At 37.2% G+C, this 15,300-nt stretch overlaps 1 protein-coding gene and 2 pseudogenes across 4 annotated transcripts in view; 2 read left to right on the top strand and 1 right to left on the bottom strand.

Annotated features, from left to right (window-relative positions):
* Positions 1-15,300, top strand: part of TCF12 (transcription factor 12) — a 241,240-nt gene that overhangs the window by 36,895 nt on the left and 189,045 nt on the right. The window lies entirely within an intron of this gene.
* On the bottom strand, positions 1,134-2,175 carry LOC308434133 (glyceraldehyde-3-phosphate dehydrogenase-like; annotated as a pseudogene). The gene has a single exon. The product of its transcript is annotated as a glyceraldehyde-3-phosphate dehydrogenase-like (transcript).
* LOC308434529 (histone deacetylase 1-like) lies at positions 2,570-9,828 on the top strand (annotated as a pseudogene). The gene is made up of 2 exons: positions 2,570-2,626; positions 8,449-9,828. The product of its transcript is annotated as a histone deacetylase 1-like (transcript).

The raw sequence follows: 15,300 nt of genomic DNA, 5'->3' as shown, positions 1-15,300 counted from the left end.
GTGGGTGCTAGGAGTCAATCCTAGATCCTCTGAAAGAGCAGCCAGTGCTATTAATTACTGAGCCTTCTCTTCAGTCCCGTATCTCAACATAGGGTCTCATTTAACCCATTAATCTAGCAATGCTGTCTTGGCTAAGAAACAGGCTGGGGTTGTAGGTACATAACACTACACCACCAGAATTTTACATGGGTATTGGGGCTCTGAACTTGGTTCTTTATGTTTGTGTAGCAATCCCTTTACCAACTCAGTCATCTTTCAACTTCCAGGTTCCAGAGGTCTCTTGATAAGGTACTTAAATGTTTGCCTTTTATTTCTGCTCCCCCCAACCCCCGCCCAGACTTTCAAAATGTATTAGTTTGTCCAAATTAGATTCTCCAGTCTAAGAAGCGTTTCTGGGTTAGCTTTCTTACTGTAGAATTCAAGGTGAGAGCATTTGGTGAGTAATGACTTAATGATTTGACTAGTCTCAGGTTGATCACTAAAGCATATGTCATCCAGTTGCTGGGGTTATGAAAGTGTTCGTTTGTAACAAATAGAAACGTGGTTGCTTAGCTATGCCCATTCAACAGGACTGAGTGGCTTTTGTACCAGGAGGTATTCTTTAGACACAGCTAATGGGTTCTCATGCCATTGGCTCCATTACTCTTATTCTCATGAATAGCTAGACATTTTTCAATACTTATAAATGACAGTGTTGTATAGCAATGCTTTGCAGGTGACTAGAAAGCAGGTATAATGTTGTCTCCAAGGAGTTTACACCTAGAATGATTATTTTTTCTTAAGACCCAATCTTTGTTTTCTCTTTATGTAGATATAAATTTTGTTTTTGTTTTCTGCTGTATTGACTCCTTTTAATATCAACTACTGCTCATGTAATAGAACCTTTGGCATTTTACATGGTTCTTTTTTTTTTTTTTTTTTTTTGGGTGCAGCGGAACTTTATTGATGGTATTCAAGAGAGTAGGGAGGGCTCCCTAGGCCCCTATTATTATGGGGGTCTGGGATGGAAATCGTGAGGGAGATGCTAAGTGTTGGGGGCCGAGTTGGGATGGGGCTCCTCAGCAACTGAGGCCTCTCTCTTGCTCTCAGTGTCCTTGCTGGGGGGGGGGGGGGGTTGGGTGGTCCAGGGTTTCTTACTTGTTAGAGGCCATGTAGGCCATGAGGTCCACCACCCTGTTGCTGTAGCTGTATTCATTGTCATACCAGGAAATGAGCTTCACAAAGTTGTCATTGAGAGCAATGCCAGCTCCAGCATCAAAAGTGGAAGAGTGGGAGTTGCTGTTGAAGTCACAGGAGACAACCTGGTCCTCAGTGTAACCCATAATGCCCTTTAGTGGGTCCTCAGCTGCCTGCTTCACCACCTTGGTGTTATTATACTTGGCAGGCTTCTCCAGGCGGCATGTCAGATCCAAAACAGATACATTGGGGGTAGGAACACAGAAGGCCATGCCAGTGAGTTTCCCATTCAGCTCTGGGATGACCTTGCCCACAGCCTTGGCAGCACCAGTGGATGCAAGGATGTTCTGGGCTGCCCCACGGCCATCACGCCATAGCTTTCCAGAGGGGCCATCCACAGTCTTCTGAGTGGCAGTGATGGCATGAACTGTGGTCATGAGCCCTTCCACGATGCCAAAGTTGTCATGGATGACCTTAGCCAGGGGGGTTAAGCAGTTGGTGGTGCAGGATGCATTGCTGACAATCTTGAGGGAGTTGTCATATTTCTCATGGTTCACACCCATCACAAACATGGGGGCATTGGCTGAAGGGACAGAGATGATAACTCTTTTGGCCCCACCCTTCAAGTAGGCCTGGCCTTCTCCATGGTGGTGAAGATGCCAGTAGACTCCAAGACATACTCAGCACCAGCATCAGCCCATTTGATGGTAGTGGGATCTCGCTCCTGGAAGATGGTAATGGGCTTCCCATTGATGACAAGCTTCCCATTCTCAGCCTTGACTGTGCCATTAAATTTTCCATGGGTAGAGTCATACTGGAACATGTAGACCATGTAGTTGAGGTCAATGAAGGGGTCGTTGATGGCGACAATTTCCACTTTGCTAGATCCTGAGCAGAAGGCAGCCCTGGTAACCAGGCGCCCAGTGCGGCCAAATCCGTTCACACCGACTTTCACCATCTTGTCTAAGGGATGGGGCTGGCACTGCACGAGAAAATGCGGCTGTCTGTAGAACAGGGAGGAGCAGAGAGCTTGCATGGTTCTTATATTTATTTGTTTTTCTGCATTTTAAAGTTTTTCTGAATTTAATTACAGTTGGTCTACAGATATTCAAAGCAGTAATTTTATCTGTTTTCCTTACATACATTATTTGTACAGAGTTGAGTTTATTTTAAAGTCTTACTCTGTTGAAAAATCTATACTAGTACAACTTTATACCAATAATGGCATTGTTTAAGTGATTAATCTGGAGAATAAGTATCTGTTACTGTGTGAACATGAACGAAAAATGTTAAATTATATATTTTGTATACAAGTCACTTTACTTCTTTGAAGTTAATTATGTTAGTAAATCTGAAAATGATGATTCTTTTGTTTCCTAGTTGAAACAGGCACATGCTTTTGGCCAGGAGTCATGTCATATTAAATATTCAGTCACATTGGGATGTCAGGGTGAGTGAGTACCTTCTTAGTTTTTATTGGCACTTTCATTAAGATAGCCATCATCCAAGGTAGCTCTTTAGAAAGGCAATTGACAAGTTTTCATTAATGTGGATCTAGTGTAGTTAAAGATTGGTATTCATATGGTCCTTCGTAAGACAGCATTTGTATTTTCAGATTGTATTTTCACTATTTTAAAAATAATATAAACATAAAGACAGACACAAGAACAAGTTCATTAGAAAATATCGAAAATAAAATTAAGCCACCATGTTTCTGCTTCATTTAAGATGACACCATTAAGGCTTTAGCATATATCTTTTCAAATGTATATGTATGTATACTGTGTTTCTTTGCCAGAACTATAACATACTACAGTGTATATTTAGTATCTGTTTTTTGTTTTTTGAAGACAGGATCTCAGTATTTCTTGGCTGGCCTGCAACTTACAGAGATCCACTTGCCTCTGCCTCCTAGGCATATCATATTAAAAATATGCCCCACTCCTCCTATTTTACCTGTTTTCATCTTATGATACCCCTGCCAAAACTTACCTGTTGTATTAGTCATGTTTCTCATATTACTGAGACAAAAATTCCAAAGAGAAACAAAGTGAAAGATTTATGTTGCACTTTTGGGAGGGTCCACTCCATCAAGGTGGAGAAATCTTGGCAGAATCAGTTGCTGCAGTTGTTGTCTGACCTTGACAGATCAGGAAGCTGAGAACCATAGGCTCAGCCCTTAAAGGCCTGCTCCACAGTGGCCCAAAAGGAGGGGTGAGTCTGCCAAAGTTCTCGCCCCTCAGGTTCTGCAGACCTTCAGGTGGGGCCATCAGCTGTAGAGCAACTGTTCAAACACATGAGAATGAGTGAGCAGTTTACATTTGTTTTCAGTTTTCTGAGATGTGCATTTGCAATTCTGGTTACACATTCTAGGATGACTCACAGCACTTAAAAATATTACTCGAAGGCCGTTCATATCTGATGTGCCCCCTGCTCATGACATTAGGTTTGTTAAATTTTGTCTCCTACTGCATATACCTGTGTTTTGGGGATGTTGGCAGAGGCAGATTTGTTTAGTTGCTTCCCACTGGTGTCATTTAGCTCATTTTTGTATGTCTTAAAGTTTAATAAGCAGTTAAAATATGTATTGTCCCTGCTGTGGTAACCTCTCAACCTGACAGTGTGGTAATTGTAAATGTGTAACAGTTTTGTCCTGCGTCATCTTATGTAAAGTCTGGAAGAGAAATAAAGGAGCAGATGTGTGTATGGGCTCACCTTTGTGTGGAGGTCAGAGGACAGCTTTGAGTGTCATGCCATCAGTGTTTTGCTTTTGAGACAGAATCTCCCATGGGCTGGAGCTTGTCAGGTAGGCTAGGCAGGGTGGTTGGAATTAAAAGATTGTGTCACTATGACATGCTTTTTACTTTTTTATTTTATTTAAAAAATTTTAAATGTGTGGATTGAACTCATATTTTTTACCTAACATTAGAGATAATGAATCTATATACCCAATTGTACATTAACATATTTGTATTAGTTAAATATGAACTTTCACGGATCATAGTTTGAAATTTACATAATCATATGCTTCAGTTTTGAAAAACTCATGGTTGTTATTACAAACAATTTAGTAATTAATTAAAGGTGAATTCAAATTTATCCATTAATATTTTTTACTTGAATTACTGTGTCACATATTTTTTAAGTAATCTACAAACTACCAAAATGTTAAATCTATGAATATATGTATCTAAAAAACATAAAAAGTATTATATAAACTTTAGTGTTTATGTTTTTAAAAATCTCACTGGGGAATAATCATTTGCAATTTGACTTTGGGATAGTTTAATTAAATTGAAACAGTAAAGGAATTTGTAAACAGGTGGACTACAAAGATGGTTCAGTGGTTAAGAATATTTGTTGCACTTGCATTTTGACTTCTAGTAACCACATGGTGGCAAATGACTACCTATATCTCCAGTTCCAGGGGGATCTGACACTTTTTTCCAACCTCTGGGGTCACTTCATGCACATGGTAAACAGAATACATCCAGGCAGACATTCGTATAATAAAATAAATCTAAAAATTTTAAAAGAAATTTCTGATCAGATGTCATCGACCCTGATAGCCATAGAATATTCTGTTGTTTTATAAGGTGAGGAATAAAAGCTGAGATGGCAGAGTCTTGTCTGCTACATGACCCTTTCCACCCAGGGCCAGTTAAGCTACATTTATTAAACAGCACGAATTTACATTTGAATATCTTTAGTGATTTGGATTAACTTTAAGTTGTACAATGTTTATATAGTAATTGGAATGATTTTTTAAAAATTAAAGACAGGGTCTTATTCGGTAGACTAGACTGGCTTCAAACTTTTCATTTCTCAGCCTTCTTCCCAAATACTGGTTTTACAGGCATATAGTATCATGATTGGCCCCAAATTGTCTTTAATATACATCAAGATTAAAAGTCTAAATAATCAATAGAAAACTTCCAATTTCTGTGACACCATGGATGAACCCAAAATGTATTATATTAGGCAAAATGTACCAGACATTGAAAAGATAAATACTGTACAGTCTCATATGCACACACATAAAAATTAAATTCAGACTCAAGTAGAATGGTACTTATTATTAAAGGAGTAGATGTTGGGAAAATTTTGGTCAAAGGTTAAAATTTTATATTCTGTAACATTAGTGTTGATAGCAATAAATACAGTTCATTATGTGTTAAAATTGACCATCATGCAATTTTAACCATAAAAAGTTAAATAGGTAAGGTAGAACCTGTGTTAATTGGCTCTGTTTAATCCTGTACTGTATACATATCTTTAAAAACATACTGTTAATGAATACCTGTGATCTTACCACTTGGGAGGTAGAGAAAGAGGATTAGGACTTGAATGCTAGCCTTGTCTGCAAGGTGAGACTGAGGCCAGCCTTTGCTACATGACACTTGTTTTAAAAATGCCCCCTCCAATTACTACTCTCCTAAAACCAAAACAAAAGAGTAAAACATGTTGGTAGTAGTAACTACACATAATTTTTATTGGCCATTGTTAGAAATGGAGTTTTCTTTTTCTGTAGGATGTCTCATTTCCACAGTATTTTTACTGTGGAACTATGTTAACTGTTTTTTAGTCTTTAAATATTAAAAAAAATAAGTATTTGAAAAAAATAATGACAATTTACTAAAATCGCTAGTTAGACACATTTTAAGAAAATGTTTCTAACATTGTATGACATACAATAAAATATTTATTTTGTGTATATGTGGTATATGTGTATAGGTATGTTTTTGTGCAGTGCATGCACATAGATAGACATAAAGATCAGGGTTTGACATCGGGTATTTACTTTAATTCCTCTGCACTTTAGTTTCTCAGACATGGCTTCTCACTGTGCCTGGAACTCAATGCTTTGGCTAGACTGGATGACTAGCAAGCTCCAGGAATTCACCTGCCTCATCTCCTAGTCCTGAAATCTGGTTCAGAAGTATTTTTTGTTTAATATTTTCAAATTTATAGTGGTTTATCTCACGGTTCCATTAAAATGCTCTAGTATAAGCCTTGCATAGAGTCCAGTGTCTGAACATAGCCATTTCACAGTTATACATTCAACATTTATTCGTAATAACAGTTCTTTTATGGCTGATGCTTAACAAGTACCCCCCCCCAAGGTTTTAAAGAGTGAAAATTGTCAAAATGTCTAAATGCATTTCAGATTTGAGTTACACTTAACTTACTCCTTCAATATTAGTGAAATATATATTTAAACAAAGCATATTTTTCTTGGTTTATGATCTATCATCATTATGAAGCATAAGAATGTCTGAACTTTAGACTGTCATGGCTTTATTTAGAATGTTGGCTCAATGGATAAACAATGGTTTCGATGAATGAGCTAGATGGTAGATACTTAGAAGTACCTCTGACAGAGATTACTTATAAACAAACCCAGTGCTAGAGTACAATGGCAAGGTGCAGATCAGAAAGTCTTGGAATACCAAGTCGTATCTATTTTTTGCCTTTGTCTGTTTGTCTGTTTGTCTCTGTCTCACACTTTTTCCAACAATGTCACATCTCCTAATACTTCTCAAGTAATGTTATTCACACATGAAGAAGCATTTAAATATATGAACCTATGTGTGCCATTCTTATTCAAAACAGATTTGTAGCTTTACCTTTTGCACATTTATATACATGTGTATGCAGGATATGTGTATACATGTCTTACACAGATCCATAAACACACACATATATATATATATGTACATATATATATACACACACATATCTATACACACAGTTATGTACAAACATATACAGCATGGCTTCAATTCACTTGAAATTTAATGCCATTGAAAATTAAGGTGAGAGGATGATCTTAAACATTCTAAAGGAGTATTTGGTTCCCTTTTACCTCTTTCTTTTGTCATGTGGGGTCCAGACAGCGTAAAGAGAGTAAGGTCTCATGAGACTGGAACCTGTGGTTTATTGACCCCAACACTTCCCAGCCTGCAGAAATCTGAGCAAATGAGTTTCTGTTTATAAATATTCGTCTTACACTCTGTTAGAGAAGCACAGAACTAGCTCGGGCATTCTATGCATTTTGCTTGCTACCCCTGTCTTTTCCTCATACCTTGGAGTTGGCACTTCCTCTGCTCCCAAGTCTAGCTGCCTACACTGTTATAGCTGTAGAGTTCTCAGTGGAGCTGCTGTCCAGTTTCATGCTTTATCACTCTCTTGGCTGTTCCCTGGTGTCACTGTTCTTTCACATTTATGGTTTTTTTTTTTTTTTTTTTTTTTTTTTGAGACAGGGTTTCTCTGTGTAGACTAGGCTGGCCTCTAACTCAGATATCTGCCTCCTTCTTTCTCATTAGTGCTGGGATTAAAGACATTATCACCCCTGGCTATGTTTATACTTTTCTTGACGACATATTAACAGTTTGTTTGAAAAAGATTTATTTATTTTATATATATGAATATACTGTAGCTGTCTTCAGATGCACCAGAAGAAGGCATCAGATCCCATTACAGGAGGTTGTGAGCCTGTGATTTTTGGAAATTGAACTCAGGACTTTTGGAAGAACAGTCAGTTTTTTTTAACCCCTGAGTCATCAAGTCAGAATATACGTACATTTTTAAAAGAAATACTTTATTTATCTGTATTTGGATTATATAGAGTATACCTCCTTAAAGAATGTATTCTTTGTTGAAAATATGTTAAATTGATTCCTGACTAGTGGCTTAAATAGGCATAATTTAAAATCATGTTTTATATCTATCTATAGGAGGGAGTTTCTCATCAAATTTAAAAAGCAACTACGATTAAAAAGTAGATAAACATTATTGACTACTTTTGAGGTAGTTCTTGGCATCTACATGGGATAGATTTAGAGTGGGATTAGAAGCTAGAGGAATATATAGTGTAGGACACATGATCTATCTTAAAGAACAGTGGGGGAAAACACCCACACCGTTGTTGTTGTTATTAGCGGCATTTGTAATATAGAATAACTTGTAAAATTCAAGATTATTGGTTTGAGTATTTGAACCTTGATATATTTTTAGCCCTGTTTTATTACTTCTGTGTAGATTAAACCTTTGGAAAGGTGAGATTAAGCTTTAAAGAGAGAAGTTGAAAGCATGTACTTCATTTTGAGTCTTTGTTTTATGATTGAATGATAATATATTAAGGAACTGTAGATGTAAAGAAAGAGGTATAGTTAGATTCAAACTTTGGCATTGAATTTGTCCTAAAATGTATTTTTTATTCTAAAAAGCTGTACTAGTTGTATATAATACATAGTATATAATATTCCCTAGAACATTCAATGGCTGGATCCTGAAATCAAGGGCATCACCCAATCACCTCACCGAATCGGTATGAGTCACAATTTGCTGCTCAACTATGGTCTCTACTAGAAAATAGAAATCTATTGTCCTTACAAAGCCAACTTGAAGAAGACCAACTACCACAGTGATGACTACATTAAGTTATTGTATTCTTTTTGCTCAGATGATATGTCTGAATACAGCAAGCAGATGCAGAGATTCAGTGTGGGTGAGGACTGTTCAGTATTTGATGACTTGTTTGAGTTCTGTCAGTTGTCCACGGGTGGCTCTGTCTCAAAGTGCTGTGTAACTTAATAAGCAGCAGACAGACATCACTGTGAACTGGGCTGGGAGCCTGCACCATGCAAAGAAGTCTGAAGCATCTGGCTTCTGTTACATCAATGATATCGTCTTGGCCATCCTGGAACTGCTAAAAGTATCACCAGAGGGTGCTGTATATTGACATTGATATTCACCATGGCAATAGTGTGGAAGAGGCTTTCTGTACTACAGATCAGGTCATGACTGTTTCCTTTCATAAATACGGGGAGCACTTCCCAGGAACTGAGGACCTACGGGATATTGGGGCTGAAAAGGTACTATGTGGTTAACTACCCACTGCGAGACGGCATTGATGATGAGTCCTGTGAAGCCATCTTCAAGCCAATCATGTCCAAAGTAATGGAGATGTTCCAGCCTAGTGCAGTGGTCTTACAGTGTGGCTCAGATTCCCTGTCTGGGGATTGGTTAGGTTGCTTCAATCTGACCACCAAAGGGCATACCAAGTGTGTGGAGTTTGTGAAGAGTTTCAACTTGCCTATGCTATTGCTGGGAAGAGGTGGCTACACCATCCATAATGTCACTTGGTGCTGGACTTAAGAAACAGCTGTGGCCCTGGACACAGAGATCCCTAATGAGCTACCATACAGTGACTACTTTGAATACTTTGGACCAGATTTCAAGCTTCACATTAGTCCTTCCAATATGAGTAACCAAAACACTAATGAATACCTGGAAAAGATCAAGCAGCGGCTCTTTTGAGTACCTGAGAATGTTACCCCATGCCCCCGGGATCCAAATGCAGGACATACCTGAGACTACCATCCCTGAAGAGAGCAGTGATGAGGATGAGGAAGACCCTCCTGAAAAACAAATCTCCATCTGCTCCTCTGACAGACGCATTGCCTGTGAGGAGGGAGAAGGTGGTTGCAAGAACTCTTCTAACGTCAAAAAAGCCAAAAGAGTCAAAACAGAGAATGAGGAAGAAAAAGATCCTGAAGAGAAAAAAGTCACAGAAGAGGAGAAGAGGAGAAAACCAGGGAAGAGAAGCCAGAAGCCAGAGGGGTCAAAGAAGAGGTCAAGTTGGCCTGAGCAAGGTCTACAGCTCCATCTTCTGGGACCCCTTTTCAGGCTTCGGTAATATCAGCCATTTTTAGATTGGTTCTGTTTATACTTTCCCACCCGTCCTGGTCAAGCAGAAAACGCATTACTCCATCTTCTCCAATTCTGTAGGTGGAGGTTGTTAGCCTAGCTTCCTTTTTGAGATATTTCCATTTTGTGAGACTCTTTAATAAAACACACATTTTTATACCGTCAAAAACAACAACAACAAAAAATAATAATAACAACAAAAGAAATCAAGGGTATCAATATTTATGAATTAAAACTAATTATTTTCATTTCAGTTCAGATAAGATGTTATTACTGTATAAATTAAGTAAACTTGTAAACTTTTTAAAATTTTGGTTTTTAAAACTTTTAGGGGTTTTTGTTTTGTTGAGATTTTGTTATGTTATCTAGTCTTTATTTGACCTCATGACCTTCTTTTATATCTTCTAAGGTATGGATTACAGGCATGTAACACACTAGTCTTCCCTTTTTAAATTTACCTAAAGATTGATACAAGCTATCTTTGTGAAAAGAGGAAGCAGATGCTCTGCTTGGATCCTTATGAGCCATGTGTCTACAGTGGAAACATTAATTTGGACACATTTAAACCTTATGCACACAGAGGCATGTAAATATATACAAGTTGAGGAAAGGAATGTAGATGAATAAGACAGACAAGTAGTGGGCTATTGGCAGCCTCCTTGTGGTACTTCAGGTTTGGTATAACCTAGCGTGATAAAATTTTATATGGAGTTTGGCAGCTGTGTTAGTACTTAAGCAGATCACTAACACCTTCTCTTGACACATTAAAAAACCTAGACCTTCAAGGAATATTTCTAGGATATAAACAGGATATTCTCTATGTCATGTAAAGTAATGCAAAGACATTTTAAGCACAGTAGAGTATAACTTAAATTACTGCTTTATTAATCCGAACAGTGAAAAGTGTTGACATTGTTAAATAGGCACCCAAAGAAGCCATTTTATCTTGCCTGCTTGGCTTAATAATTAACATACAGATTATGCTTTGAGGTAGGAAATGGAGAGTCCCTGAGTCAGTTGAAAAGGTAATAGGAATTTGGGGAAGGAGAAATTGATGATCCATGTTGGAAAAAGACCAGCCACAGGGAATTAACACCCTGATATTATGACCAGTCTCACGAGATCTCAGATGACCTCAGGAGACTTGTACTTTTGTTTGTTAAGAACCTTCCTGAGACTGATGACATACACTGTGAAAAACATCAGGGCACTAGTATTGTTTATCTCCATGTTTGCCACTAAATATCATAGAAGTTACTGGCCTTAAATCAGTCAGATGAAATGAACCATGTGTGTTAGAGAAATGTGTGTGTGTGTGTGTGTGTGTGTGTGTATGTATATATAGAAATAAATACATTTATTTTATGCAGTTATCTACAGTGTATTATATATATAATGTACTTGTATATGTTTTTATGTGTGTATGTGTGTCTGGTGTATTATGTGTGTGCATGTATGTATATATGTCTACATATGTAGGTATCTTGTGTGTTTCTGTGTATCTGTATCCATGTCTGTGTGCATGCATCTATGTGTAAGTTAGAGAACTACATGGCCTTCAATTTTCTGCTTCAACCATATGGATGCTGGAGATTGGTCTCAGGTGGTCAGGCTTGGCAATGAATGTCTTATTAGCTAAACCATCTTTTTGGCTCATGTTTCTGTTTAAATATAAAAAGCTGAGGTTTTTCTTAAAGTTTAAAATATGGAAATATATTATGTGTGAGAATGAATATTTGTGGGTTTTTTCCCCCAGCTCTTTACAATGCTTTTCTCCATCCTTTATTCTTTGCAGAAAATAGCAAGTGTGTGTACTCTCTGAAGTCATTGTTAAGTGCTGACTCTTGCAAGAAGAAAACTTAGAAAGTGAATGTAGATGTTGTCAAGAGGAAGCATAGGGATGAGGACTGCAAGGATGTTTTCAAAATGCAGCTTGAAGCTAGATTGTTACTTCCCTTACATAGCCAATCTTACATGGTATCATGGTGTATTTATTTACATAAGAAGGGCGCATATTGGCATTATCAAATTATCTTTTTTTTAACACAAGGTAAAAAAATTGCATATAATTACTTAAAAGAGTTGGTACTAATGAATTTTAAATATACTGTTTAAAGTTACAAACTAGATGGTGTTAGTAAATGATAAAATATGGTCTTATTAACCCTACTTGGTGAAATCTATTTTAAATGATTTTTTCTTTTAGAGACAAGTGCTTATAAATCTTACTACAATAACCTGTTTAATTCAGAGAAGATGTCTTTCATTTCCCCACTTAAATGAAGAGGTTAGTAACTAAAACTTAGAATTTGGGAATTATATAAAGTAAAGCCAATGGGAACAAACATGAGGCTGGGAATATGTCCATGGTAAAGTTTGTTTTTATTAACATACTCCATACATTTTGGGGAGAAGAAAGGAAGAGGAGGAAGATTTTAGAGTCATGCCCAACATTTTAAAATAAAACCTTTTGAGACATTGTGCACTGGGTGCATCACAGTGTGAATTTCTAGAGTGTGTTGAGGTTTTATAATGGCCTAGAAATACACAGCGAGGAGTGGGGCTCTAACCCTGTGTGTGTGTGTGTGTGTGTGTGTGTGTGTACACACACTATTAATATTCACTAACACTAACTACATATGGTGGAAGACTAGGAAAAACAGTTTGTATTGCTAATAAAATTAAGTGCTAACTTAAAAAAAAATAAAACCGTACCCCTATAAACTGTTCTGTATGAACTGTTTCTAGAGGGAAATGTTGATTAAGTAGTTTCCATTTTGGTATTACAGTATGTCCTGTTGCAACTTGCTGAGTATGTCAAAATCTGTTAAGTCAAAAAAGCAGCTCCAGCTTTAACCTCTTCTACTTATTATGGTAGAAACCAGAAATAGAATCCTACTAAGAGTTTTATAGTGTATTGAATTCTTGCACATCTATTAGGTTAAGTAAAAGTTTTCTAAAATGGTTGAGATTTCAGAACCAAATCAGTTACTTTATATGTTAACACAGAATACCTTTTAAAAATGCTTTTCTTAAATACATGTTTGATATTAAAAAAAAGTTTTACGTTTGAGTCATGGTATTGCTGTATGGCTAGGCTGGTTTAGAAGTCACTTGCTTCCTCGTTGCTGCTTTTAGGTGTGTGAGAAACATAACTTACATAATGGGTGTGTTGTGTAAAATACTATTCATATAAAACATTAAAGAAATATGTTTTCTGATTTATTTCAATATGTTCTTCTGACTTATAGTCAAGAAACTTGATTATCCAGATTTTTTTTTAAGGTCACAACCCATACCTGATTTCTGGTAGTTATTTATAAAATGTAGTAAGTAAATATTAAGTGAGAATAATTCTTAACCTTTAAATGTGGCTAACAGTATACTGAGTGTACTTTCTGAATAAACATTTATTTGTATCAGTGAGAGGGAGAGGAGGGAAACTTAGGTCCACTTGCTTCCTTACATGAGTCTGTACTCTAGTCAGCCTTAGTCTCCTCCTTCCATCCCTTCTCTCCCTCCTTTCCCTAACCCCTTCCCTTACCCTTTCTTCTGCCTACCTCTTGTCGTTCTTCCCTCCCCTCTTTGATTTCTTTTTGAGACAGGCTCTCTTATAGCCCAGGTTTCCTTTCTGATCCTCCTTCCTCAGTCTCCCAAGAATGTTGAGCTCCACCATGTCCAGTCTGTGGTAATGGACACAAAACACAGGAATTGTGTACTCTCAGCCAGGCTTGTAGTGAGAGCTAATTGCTATAGAGTCTGTCACTTTGTTGTAGTTTTGGCTTGTGGTCAAACAGTGTTTTTTTGTGTAAGTTTTGCATTCTAATGAGGTTAAATTATCTACTATGTAACATTGTACAAGGGAACAAAAACAAAGTAAAGCTGTCAATTATAGTCTTTGTGGTAAATTTGTTTTTATTTGGTTTTACATTTGTGATTTGAGAGAATTTAATTTGTATCTTTTGTTTACTTTTCAAGACAGTTTCTCATCTGTAAATCTGGCTGTCCTAGGACTCACTCTGTAGACTTGGCTGGCCTTGGATGCAGAGATTCGACTGTTTCTGCTTTCCAAGTGCTGGGGTTAAAGGTGTGTGCTGCTAAGCTAGTTAGAATTTTAGTATCATTCACAACTAGATTTCAACTTACTATTAGAATACAAACTGCAAAGGCTATTTTCCCCAGACCACAGGAAAGAGTGACATCAATTGATGATTGTTTGACAATGTCTCATTTAGCCCAGGCTGGCTGTAAAGTTAGCTTCATACATCCAGTTTACAGGTGTGTGGCACTGTTGTAAACAACACAGTTCTTTAAGTACACCTTAGTTTTATCAGAATACCCTGTGGTAAGTTATTCTCCACCAGCAAAATGAGCCAGTTCAAACCGAATTAAAGTATATAATAGCAGATTTATTGGGAAGGCTTTATTGGGCTGATTCACTGGTCCGAAGGAGTGAGTCCAGTAAGTCACAGTGAGGAAGGAGAGAGAAGACAAAGAAAGAGCTTCCACAAACAGGGAAAGACAAAATGCAAGGGTGAGAATGAGCATGGGAGATAGACCAAAATGTCTGAATTATACAGCAAAGAGTTTCTGGGGGAGGAGTCCAGCCCTTGGGGACTGAGAGACCTGGAGACCAGACCAACTTTGGTATGTTAAATATGCACCTAAGCTCCTTGTCTTTAGTCTGAAAACAACACCTTATATAAAGTATTAGCAGAATACTTTGTTTAAAAGTCTTGCATAGAAAGTCTGTGGGTTTTGTTTGTTTTGTGTGTGGGGGGTCTGGAAATGTGTTTTCCTTTGAACAAGAAATTGTACTGTTCAGTATGATTTTAAATGTTAATTTTTCTAGATATAAAGAGTATGTGGACTATTTAGGGTTTGGTCAGACTATTCTTTGAAATAAACATGAATATAGTGAACAATTACTTTCTTAATTTAAATTACAAACATATTTTATAGTGTATTTGAACTTACAATTCCAGAATATTAACCTTGAGCCCAGATCAACAGCTCTTTCTCTGAAGGCATTCAAAATAGAGAATTTTCTCTTTAAAATCCTATTTTAATTATACGTGTGTTACATGTACATGGCTATGCACAAGCATGCATCTACATAGCCCAGAGAAGGGCATACTTTTCTTGATCCCTCCATATTTCTGTGAGACAGAGCTTCACTGAACCAGAAGCCACCATTTTGACCAGGTTGACTGCCCAGTAGATTCCAAGAATCTGCATGCTGCTATGTCCTAATGTTGGTGTTACAATCAGTACAGCCATGCCTAGCTTTCTTTTTTCATGGGTGTTGGAGATTCATACTTCGATCCTCATATTTGCTCAGTAAGTGCTCTTATTTTGTGCAGTCTCCTAGGTCTCATTTTAATTCTTAGCAGTATATGAGTTATAGGTAAT

The sequence above is a fragment of the Micromys minutus genome (genome assembly GCF_963924665.1).
Source record: "Micromys minutus genome assembly, chromosome: 21".
In the NCBI taxonomy this organism is placed as follows: domain Eukaryota; kingdom Metazoa; phylum Chordata; class Mammalia; order Rodentia; family Muridae; genus Micromys; species Micromys minutus.
Note: the sequence above shows the minus strand (reverse complement) of the source record. Positions and strands in the feature narration are given on the sequence as shown.